The 11,588-nt window shown below is 50.3% G+C and overlaps 1 long non-coding RNA gene across 2 annotated transcripts in view; it reads right to left on the bottom strand.

The window, feature by feature from the left end:
- Nucleotides 1-824: 824 nt before the first annotated feature.
- LOC135321877 (uncharacterized) overlaps nt 825-11,588 on the bottom strand; it is a 99,168-nt gene continuing 88,404 nt past the window's right edge. The window contains exons 2-3 of one of the 2 annotated variants that reach the window (XR_010382064.1): nt 1,552-1,757; nt 825-1,195 (exon numbers count right to left, since the gene is read on the bottom strand). This is a non-coding gene — a long non-coding RNA (uncharacterized LOC135321877). The remainder of the gene's footprint in view (nt 1,196-1,551; nt 1,758-11,588) is intronic. The other variant, XR_010382065.1, reaches the window with a different exon arrangement.

Here is an 11,588-nt window from a genome sequence, read left to right as displayed (position 1 = left end):
CAGGTAAATATCGCTGCCAACAACGTAACCCACGTGACTTTGTTCTAATAAATCTGGGAAGAAGAGAGAAATTCTTGTAACTCTTCTGGCTTAAAGTCTATGTTATTTTATACAAACTCCTCACCCTGTGTCAACGGAACTTACTCAGCCGTCAGATTTCTTCCTTCTAGACCACGCCCAGCATTCCTGCCCCCACTAGACTTAACCATTCACAGATCCCTAATCCTCTTTTCTCTGACCTGTGTGACCTTTGTACACGTTCCAAAATGTTTTTCCCTTCTCTGCCCCAAACTCGTAGCTTGAAAACTCCTACACATCCTTCAAAACCCAACTCAGATATTTCCTTGTCCCTAAAGCCCTCCCTGGCTCTCCAGGCAGAGTTAACTTCTTCCCACTCTGTGGTCCAGAACCTTCACTCGCATATCTATCATGACCCTGATGCCTAAGAGAATGCACACCAAAGAATCACAAGAACCAAGGTCTTCATTCAGTTCCTGCATCTGTAAAATGCATAATAATATAAACCACAGACTAACCATCCCGGCTTGGAGAGGATTGTTGTGAGCATTTAACAAAAGAAGCAAATTTAAAATGCAAGTCACCTAGCACCAAGCTTGGAACATAGGCACAGTGACTGAGGACTAAGTTCAGCAGGACATTTGCTGCGTGGTGTTCTAATGCATTTGTTTGTCAGGGCTGTTGGCTGTGGTGTCTTCCCTACTTGATCACAAGCGTCCATCCCCAAAACAAGGACTAACCCTTTGCCTCTTCCCCTTGTATCACGAGTGCACAGCACATGAAAGATGCTCAAGTAACTGTATTTGTGGAACAAATTAATGAGTCAGTTAATTTACAGAATTGTTTAATGTGAACCCATACATCCCAAAGACTACAGTTGTCACCAATTCTTTCTTTATGCTGCAGTGGCTTTGACAGCTCCAAGGCAACTGCTCAGTTCTCACAGGCATGACGGAGAAGCAATACCGTTAACGCCGGTTCCCTGAGCCACGCGCGGACAGCGGTGCCCCCGGAGTCCCCAGGCACACACCTCAGAACGCAGCAGGGGAGAGGGCAAGACAGCCTCACACGCCAGGGGTGCCAGGGCTGCCCTCCGTCCTTCAAACTTCTCGCTACGAGCGCGAAGGGGGAGTTCCAGGATCACACTGCGCACACCAGTAGAATTGGGGTGACTTTTCTGTTGGAAAAGTACAAATGAGTCAACTCAGGCAGGAGGAAGAAGCGTGAGCAGGAGTGACGGGCAGACAGAGGGAGCCCAGGACGAGGCAGAGGAAGACTATTTAGGGAAAACCGAGCTGCCACTCGCAGTGTCGGGTGAAATGTTCCCACCCCACCTTGCGAAACGAGGCCAGATGCACCACCCCATTCTCGTCATCTGCCTTCACCCACCCATCCCCCCCGGGGGGCCGCTACTCAAGGCTCTTCCCCATTAGCCAAATACAGCACCTTGTAACATCCGGCCAAGGTCCAGCTTCATCCATTCAACCCCCCGACCAGCCCAGACCACCATCCTTCTCTCTCTGGAATTCTTACCTGAGCTTCCCGTGGGTGACCTTGAATCCCTAGGAAACCCTTGGCATGTCCTGCCGTCCCAAGGTGAGTTGAACCTTTCCGAGGGCAGAGGCCATGTCTGATCCCCTTGGTACTCCCACGAGACATGGGTGTGCGCTATATAAGGTAAGACATACGCCTTCAGTCTTGTCTACACTGCAAGTGCCCGGGGCTTTCCTCCCAATTGACTGTTTAGGAGAAAGAATCAGAATAAAAATTAAAGAACAGCAGGGCTTGAAAAGGACCTTAAAGATGATGTCCTTCAACACAGTGTTGCAGCAGCAACTGGACTCACAACCTCCTCGCAGGGCAGAGGCAGAGCTGGCCAAGTCCGGACCTGCAAACTGCCCCCCACCCGATGATCTGCATAGATAAGGCCCTGAGAAGGTCTGCACTAATGAAATCAGTTCAAATGCATTTGAGTTGTGCCTCCCAAACATACTGGATTATAGAACACTCCTCCCACTTCCCCGCAACACACCTTCTAACATGCCGTGGAGATAATGTTCTGCAGACACAATTAAGGCAACGCTAGTTACAATGTTATCTGTAATAACATAGAACAAAGTAATAGAACCAGGAGGGAAAATTATGCAGTTTGACAAGAATGCATTTGGGCTGAATATCAATTCTTAGTTGGTCCAGTGAAGTTGATTATAAAACTAATAGGAAACTCCTGGGAGATAATTGCATGACATTCTTGAAGGTTAAAAAGTTCCCACTTGGAGCAAAAACAGGGCTATGGGATTCCAAGCCAGGATGCTGATCGTCCAACTGAAGCCTTTCTGAATTGAATTGTTAGGAATCAGGGTCTGATTCAAGGTAAAGCTGAGAACCGTGGAACTTGGACCTGGAGGGGGGAGGGGGGTCATTCAGACCCAAGTCCAAGGGATGGGAAAGTGAATGAGTATTGAGCCCCAGCCAGACTCAAGGGGCCTCGAGATGATCCATGTGGCTTCTTTGCCTCTCAGATGAGGAAACTGAGCTCAGGGCAGAGATCTGCCCAAGGCGTTGCAGGGAGCAAGACCAGAGCTGGAGCCCAGATCTCGAAATGCTCAGTCTAGGTCTCTCTGTCACCATGACCCAGGCAGGGAGCATGGGCTGGTATCTCAGGAGGTGACCCGAGTCAGGGATGCAGGAGGTGCGGTTGCAGCGGGATAAGCACACGGGGCTGGGCAGCCAGGACGGACCAGGAAGCAGGTGCCACCTCCACGCCGAGCTCGGCCTGAGCCGGGTCTGCACCTTCTCCCCAGCCTTGTCCTAAGACACCAGGTTATGAAAAACAAGACAGCATCTACACGTCTGTCCAAACCAGTAACATAGACCTTGTAAAAGTCAGTCAGGGAGTGATGACAGGAAGGGTCAATTGCCCCCTTCAGATCAGGGTGCAGCTGACATTCGGAGCAGAAAGCAGCGTGCTCTGACCCACCGGACGTCCATCCGCGGCCACACCTCTCTGGCCAACTCGCTGGCCTGTTCACACCCTGGAGTCTTCGCTGTTACACCTGTCCCTTCAGCTCCTTCCATCTGACAGACTTCTCCCTCTGTGCACCCCAACAGGACCCACCAGCACGTCTCCTGTCGAGTTATAATTACTCCAGTGCTAGGAGGCTGTGTGTGTGTGTGTGTGTGTGTGTAGGTGGCCTTGACTCTAAGAATGCCAGGTGAATCAGCACTATGCACAACAACAGACTTCAGCCCAGCGAGGCTCAGAGAGCTAAGCGATCACATAGGCAAAGTTATGCGACGCACACGTGGCAGAGCAGAATTCGAACCCAGATACAAGGGACCCTAAACCCACAGCTGGTTCCCTGTGCCATGTCCTGCACTGTCCTCCAGAGCCAGGGGCTGGTGCTTTCCAAACTTTAACTCCGTGGCCACATGCTGTGGGTTCTGGCATTGGCTGCTCTGTTCTGGTTCACGTTTGCTGTGCGACCCACAGAGGAAACAGGTTGCAGACAGTTGAACTGGGGTCCGGAGAGCTTGTGTGGATGGCCATGCGCTAGCAGCCAACTGACTGGGATGAAGGCTGTGGCATCCTGACCTTTCACCCCAACCCTAACCTCCAACCCTAATGCCACTTCCTGGGGCTCCTCCTGTGCATCTGAAGTCCCCTCACTTTGGTTCTTGAGTCACACAGTCGTCACAAGGGGCCGGTCTGACCCCACAATCTGCCCACTGCTCCCAGCTCTGACCCATCACTCGTCCCCCGTCTGGCCCCAGTGGAGCCCAGCTTTAAGGACTCACAGGCAGTCAGGTGGCTAATCGTGGCCCAGAGAGCCGCTGGGTACAGCAGCCCTATGCACGCAGGCGTCCCGGAGAGAAAAGAATCTCACCCACCGCAGGGCATGCAGGGTTTCCAGGCACCCAGAGGCCTCCCTGCGAGCGCTCACTCCCCAGCCCAGCTCTGAACCAGCATCAGATGGGCAAGTGCAGGACCTCCCATCAGATCACAGAACAAAGCCCCTTAGTCCTGGATGGTCTGCTGGCGTTTAGAGGTCAGAGCCAGCTCTTTTTATTGCTTCTACCCCGTTCAGGAAACAAAGCCTGAGAACCCAGGCGCGGGCGCCTCGGTGAGGACCACACCAGCAATTCTTGGGTTTGCAGCAGCAGCTCAGTGGGTCTCTGGGAGCCCTGGCCGCCCAAGGGGACAGCGGGGGCCCCACACTGGGGGCGCCAGGAAACGTCCAGGAGGCCTCCAACTCTCCTCCCCTCTTCCTGCCTCCTCAGGAGCCTCTCCCAGGAGGAGGCAGCTGGGGAGGAGTGGAATGTCACATTTCTGTGCCGAGACTCAACTCCTTGGAAAGCTTAAGAGTGCCATCTTGTGGATGAGAGATGCAACTGTGTGGGGCTGCGGTCCTTTCTTCCCTGGTTTCCTCCTGGGCCAGCCAGCCGCCCTGGCCTCTGTAGGCCGCGTCACAGCCAGAAAGTGCTCTGGTCTGAAGCGAGGACACAAGGAGCCCCCTGAACCTGCACCCCCACGCACCCCGTCTCAGTCCCTCATCACACAGCTTGCTTTCCCAGGCACCCAGGACCCGCCTTGAGTCCAGCCTCCATCAGACCCCGCAGGGCTGGAAGGTCCACTCTGGGAACTTCAGGTGAAACTGAACTGATCAGAGTGCTAGCTTAAAAGGAAGAAAAAGAGTGAGAGGAAGAGAACAGGGGTGAAGAAGGAAGGAGGGATGGGTAGGAACGACCAAGGATGGGACCAAATAGTCTGCACTTGGTTTTCAGCTGGTTTCAGCCATAACTTCAAATCCCCAAAACTGTTCCATATACAGAGCATTTGAATTATGATGACAGACGACATGGTCACTTTAGAGAGGGACACAAATAAAGAGAAACACTGAAAAGCACCCAAGCCCTCCACCTGGCTTGCCCCGGTCCACACTTCCTTCAGGGAACTCTGTTCCTCCACCTGTAAAATGAGACACTTGGTGGCTCTCGGTGACCTCCTGACTCTGTGTTCAGCTGTGGCCAACATGCTCACAAAAATGCCTGCTTGCATTTCATCTCTTTTCCTAAGTTTTAGATTAAAACGTTTTCGAATAGCAGAACAAAGCCAAATAAAACCAAAAAAGGGCAGACAAGAAGAAACTAAAGGAGTAGCAGTGAGGGTCGGAAACGGTTTCCTATAACTAAACTGGGACCTTCATCTCCCTTTCTGAAATAAAGATATCAGGAAACCAGGCATGGAGGGAGAGAGGGTAAGGGGAACTGTCTCCATCTGGCTTTCTTGGTCATGTGGTGGATGCACAAAACCATCCACCGCCCAGCGAGCCCCGTCCTGGGTTGGGAGTGAAGAAGGACCATCATGACCAGTTGCAGGCAGTATATGGGAGCCATCACATCCCACCGAAGCTTATGACTAATAATAATATCCTCTTATATATGCATATACACGGTGAAGACCTTGGAGAGTGCAGAGATTAAAGCCTTTTGTTAATTTCTTTGCTCTGATGAAAAACAACCCAAGAGGTGAAGATGCGGGGTTTTGTCTAGGATCACGCTAAGAGAACTGAGCCTGGAAGCCTGGCTCTGACCTTTGCCCTCATCTCTTGGCTTTTCAAGGTACTCCACGTTAAAAGGACAATTCATGAGAAATGAGCCCCAATTTGCCGTGAAATGCAATATCCTAATTTCGTGCAGGTAGTTTCAAACAAGCTTAACCCCTGGCCCAGGCAGAGAGATTTACAAACAGCCCCGTCCTACTCCACAATTCAAACCCAATTTATATTGGGAGGGGGGGAAAAGAGTCGCACCGAGGTCTTGCAAAACAGTACACAAGAAGTCGCCCTTTTCAGCAGATTGGTTAAATGGGTGTTTTTAATGCAAATTAGTTCAAATTGCTATCAAGAGTAATTATTGTAAAAGATAGGCAGCATTTCCATCATCCTTCCCTCACTTGGTTCTTCTAGAGTCTCTTTTAAATAACTTAGCCATAAAATTTCAATTGACCACTTGAAAAAAAATGCTATCAGCAGTGAAGAGAGAGAGGGAGGAGGGCGGTGTGGGTTCGGCAGGGTGAGGGTCCCCCCACCCCGATGTCCACACCCCAAGCCCCCTGCACCCCTCGAGCATGCTGACTCCTGCTGATCTGCAGGGTGATGTCCCACCGGGGACTGTGGGGTGCGGGAGCCCTGAGGGGTGGGATGGGAAAGGGGCTGAGTCCCCCCAAGTGCCCCTCACCTGTCACCAAGGCGTGCACCCCAGTCCCAGGGGTGCGGGCCTGCCGTTTGAGCCAATGTATTAAAACAATATTAGGTAAATCCGGGCAAGCGTATGAGGTAGAAAATTGCTTCTTGCTTGCTCTAAATTTGCCAAGTTCTAGATCTTCAGGGAGGTATTTTTACTCTACATTTTTGTTAATAGTCGGGATCTGTTTCTTATTGCCCCAAAATGCTTGATCTACAATAGGAATCAGATTTTCTTTCTGGCCTTAATTCATCATAACAAACAGGAATAGAAACCTGATTTCCGGCTTCGCTCCGCCTGGCTCTCCGATTCATATTTGCCGCATCCCCATCATTAATAGCGTCTGGAGGAGCCCTTTTATTTACCTATTATGGCATCCTCTGCAACATAAAACCGTTGTGTTCTCTTTTCATTAACAGATTCAGTTGCAAATGCTGAGGAAAAAAATTACAAAGAGCCCCTTTTTAAAATGTGCACATTTATTGGGATTATTAAATCACAGCAGCTAATAGTGGTTGTCACCAACTTAATTTAAAAAGCTGATTATTACTCAAGCCCTATGTATTCCGGGCCTGATACTGTATATAATTAGCAGTTGTGATTATTTAGTTAATTTGCAGATTAGGAACAAGTGCCTGTTTTGAAAAATGTGACCTTCGGCTACAGGGAGGCGTGAGCCAGCCCCTGTTACTGGAGAACAAAAGTTTCCTGTCAAATAAATGCATTTTGATGTCAGCCAACGGGAGTGAGGAGATGCTTTTCACATCGTCCGCCCGCATCCTTCCAGCCAAAAGTCCGGTGCGCGGAAGCCACGCCAGACGCGTTTCAATGAGCTCCTTCTCTGGTGGAGCCAAATCAAATCAAAGAGCGCGCTCGGAGCCTAAACAAGTTAAAAGACGGTCCTTGTGGGGACCAGCCACTAAAGCAACAGTAACTAGACAGAAACGTCCCCGGGACCCAGCGCTCAAGAAAGATGAGGCCGTCAAGGCCGGTCCGCAGCGGAGGACGGTTCGGAGTTGGGGAGAGACCCCATCTCAACTGCATTATTTCTAACGCTGCGTTTATCATCGGTCATAGGGTGGTAATAAAATCTGTAACTGTTTCTCTTACACTCCGGTGCGATTTACCTCATCTAACAGACGATGCAAATGCTAACGCGCACGTATACATCTTCATTACATCCGCCGCTGCCGGGGCCGTTCGCCTCCAGAGATGGTTTTATTCATTTTTCTGCAATTTGCCTACTGTACGGCACAGATGGTTTCTATTAAGTAAAATATCTGTTTTTTTCCAAATTTTTAGTTTTCGTGATTAAATTACTTTAAAACGGTGGTACATTGTTTTATCTTCTTTCATGACTTAATTTAGCTCAAATACTCCCAGCATAAACTATAAGCCCCGTTTCATCCACTCAGAAAATCGGCCACATACTGTGATTTTTCTGAGGGTTATTCCACCCTGGCTGTGATGTCTATTCTTTATCAATTACTTTCACCCGAGTCTTAACTATATGGATTATTTCCTAGAGATAAATTGGAATGTGAACATAAATGGAGACTCTGGACTCATATTAAAATTTCTCCCCTAAATTGCTTCACATTCGAGCTGTCCTTTGTTACTGTGCAAGTTTTTTCTGCCTGTGTCTCAGCTGCAGACAGGGGCTTGGAGTTTGAAATATTCAAAGCTGCTGCCCCCGCGTGGCGGGCCCTCGGAGCCGCTGTCTCTTCCCAGCCCGCCTCCCTGCACTCCGTCTGTTCATTTTGAAGTGGCTGCTTGCAGGCGCCGCCTTCAGCTGGAAGGGGAGCTCGGAGATGGAGTTCTGTGACCCACCTTCCACAGCTGGGGACCGTCCTCCGGATCTCAGCTCCACCGGGTGCCGAGAGCTCATTTCTGATGCTCGGAACCCATCACTCTGCCTGTCTCCCTTTATTAGAGTGATGCTAGGCAAAGGTGTCCCCAGGAATTTCTCCCTTTTTGCATTTTGCTTTCATATTTGATTTTTGCATCCATGCTCTCCAACTCTTCCTACATGCCCGTGGCCCAGACCAGTGATTCTTCTTCCACCACCCCTCACCCAGCTCTTCTCAAATTTGCCCACCACCCCCGCTGGCTCAGCAGCCCCAGATCTGGACTACAAGCCCTCCTTCCTGGAGCAGATGCTTGGGAAGCAGAGGCTGTACCCTTCCTGGGAGGGAAACAGCACGTGTGCCAAAGAGGGCAGGCATGGTAGGCGAGGGCAGAGGAAGGGGGTGGGCAGGGAGGAGACCACACGCCTCTTCTACTCATGTTCTGAGCCTCGAGGATCTGCCCACAGAGCCCCTGCAATCCACTCTACAGAAACCTTACCATGATCTGGGGGTGGCCCTCCTGAAACGATGGGGCCACTGCAGGTGTAACCACGGAGCTCCGGGAACACTGGGAGCTGCCTGCAACGGTGCCATCTTCCAGGCTCTCACTAACTCTGGGTCCAGAGGCGATGGGTACCACACAGAGTCTTAGCGAGCTCCGAGAGGAGCAGGCAGTGGCTCAGTCCTTCCAGAGGTGAGCGCGCTGGGAAGGCAGTGGGGAGACCTTCGTTCTCGTACCTGTCCCACCTGTGAGCTCAGGCTGGTCAGTTCATCTCTCCGGAGCTCTGTGTCTGGGATGTTATGGAGAGCAAATATAGTACCAGGCCTGGAAAGGCTTTAAAACGGTTCAAAGTGTTTGAGGACATAAGGCATGCATTTTGACAGCAGCATCCACTTTGGGCATGAAATGAGAGAAAACCTAGATTCACGAATCCTGCCCTAAACCCAGAGCCAGCGAGGCCTGCCCACCCAGGCCGCTCCCCTCAGGGGCACAGTCCTAACCAAAGCGCATTTTGCCAGCGTAAAATACCTGATAGACTTTAAAAATAAACCCTCCCATGGGCAGGCGTTTCTCTGTAAATGTGAGGGGGCTGTGAGAGCCCCTGTCATGTCCACGTTTTGGTCTGCGTGGTACGATCCCGCGTTCAGTCGGCACCGTGTTTGTCTAACGTGGCACCGATAGGCTTGAGGTGGTGAGACAGAGGGATGAGGGAATAAATTATCTTCTCATCAACAATCTGTTTCGTAGAAAATGGAACATAGGAGACATCACTCACAAAAGGCAACCCCAGAGGCTTGTCCCTGCCTGCGAGGCTCACGGTCCAACAGGCTGCCGGGTGTGCCCCAGAATGGCCATTAGGACTCATCAGGCACGACTGCATCCATGGGGGAGATGGAGACGCCCACAGAGGTCTGGCTAATTCCACCACTAAGACATACTGGGCTCCACCTTGGAACCCAGGAGAGAGTTAAGATGTCCTGCACACCTGTCTTAATTCTCTACTACCCAGTGCTTCCTGAGACCCAGCCAGAGCTCCCCACCCCCAGCCTTTCCACCTCATGCATCCAAAGGTCTCTGGCCATATGCTAAGAAGCCTGGTTCCAAGGAGGGTCCCCCTGCCATCCACAACGCTGAGACGCAGCTTGGTCCAGAGGAAGAGAGACCTAGGGATGGTCAAGTTTGGAAGGATGGAGACCCAGACTAACCCACCTGAGAGGTGAGCACTTGGTGCCTCAGCCAAGCCAGTGGCCCGTCCTCCTCCTGTCCTGTGTCTCCAGAAACACCCACGTCAACCCAGGAAAATCATTCCATCTCACACCACAGGCACATCTGGATGCAGTCCCCCAGCTCTCAGGAAAATCCAAACACTCACAGGCAGCTGCAACAGCTCTGCTCTGGGAAAGGGGACCCAGCTCGGGGAGAAGGGTCAAAATGGGTGCTGGTCCACGCTCCCTGATGTGGAAAATGATTGGGAAACTTCCCAAGAGCTCCGAGAGTGTCCTCCTTCTTCGTGCAGGGTGGAGAGGTCTTGGTAACATCGGATCATCATATTATCCAGTTCAAAGGAAATACTTAACTGCTCCAAAATCAATTTCAGAACGTAAGAATGACAGTAGGTAATACAATGAAGTCATTCAAGGATCAGGGGGCAGTTAAACAATACACTGGGAGACGGCATTATGCAGTCACAATGCACTTTGAAGAGTGAATTCTTCCTTGCTTAAGGAAGGGCATTAGATTAATGAGCCAAAAACACGTACTGTGTACTCGCTGAGCACTGCTATAGGTCTGCTCCTGGGACAGAAGCACAGTCTGAGCCTCAGGACCGCACCGACCAGCTCTGTGGCACAGAGAAGCTGTTGAAGTTCAGACCAAGCTATTTACGTTCTGTTTGCTGTCAGGCAAAATGGGGAGAGTAGTAGGCGCCGTCTCATAAAGTTGTGGGGAGGATCCGAGAGTTCCCTGAGGGAACAGGCAATGACTGATACCCAGAAGATGCTCCAGAAATGATACCCGTCCCTGCCTCCCGGGCATGCCCAGAACTCCCCCAGTTTCTGCCACAATCGTGCAAGCTAGGGCTGTGGAGGAGGGCAAGGGGATCAGGGGCAGAAGGCACTCACACCTAGAAAGAGATGGAGAACCCAGTGAAGAAGTTCGTGATTCCCAAGAAACGAGCTAGTCAGTTCTTGGGTCTACGGGGACTTGAAGAGGGAGCCATTATATCCAAAATGGGTGGTCGAGAAGGTCCCTGGAGGTGGTTTTTGTTTTTTTTTTTTTAATTTTTATTGATGTGTAGTTGATTTACAATGTTAGTTTCAAAGTGATTCAGTTATACTTATACATGCATACATATATTTTCTTTTCAGATTATTTTCCATTATATGTTATTACAAGAAATTAAATACAGTTCCCTGTGCTCTACAGTAGGTCCTTGTTGTTTGTCTATTTTATATATAGTAATGTGTGCCTGTTAATCTCCAGTCCCTAATTTATCCCTCCCCGCCCTTTCCCCTTTGGTCACCATAGTTTGTTTTCTATGTCTGTGAGTCTGTTTTGGGTTTAGAAATATAATTTGTGTATTTTTTTAGATTCCACATATAAGTGATATCGTATGCCATTCGTCTTTCTCTGTCTGACTTACTTCACTTAATAGGATAATCTCTAGACATTATGGAGGACAGTATGGAGGTCCTTTAAAAAACTAAAACTAGACCTACCACATGGTCCAGCAGTCCTACCCCTGGGCAGGTATCGGAGGGAACTCTAATTCGAAAAGACACACGCACCCCAATGTCCACAGCAGCACTACTTACAAGAGCCAAGACACGGAAGCAGCCTGAGTGTCCGTGGTCAGATGACTGGCTGAAGAAGGAGGTGGGCTTTATAGAAGCCAAGTCTCCAAAGGCACGAAGATGAAGCTAACCCGCCCTGGAGTCAAGAACCCAGGGTGTGAAACTGCACTCATGTCTTAAGAG

This window comes from Camelus dromedarius, chromosome 8 (genome assembly GCF_036321535.1).
Source record: "Camelus dromedarius isolate mCamDro1 chromosome 8, mCamDro1.pat, whole genome shotgun sequence".
Taxonomy (NCBI): Eukaryota; Metazoa; Chordata; class Mammalia; order Artiodactyla; family Camelidae; genus Camelus; species Camelus dromedarius.
Note: the sequence above shows the minus strand (reverse complement) of the source record. Positions and strands in the feature narration are given on the sequence as shown.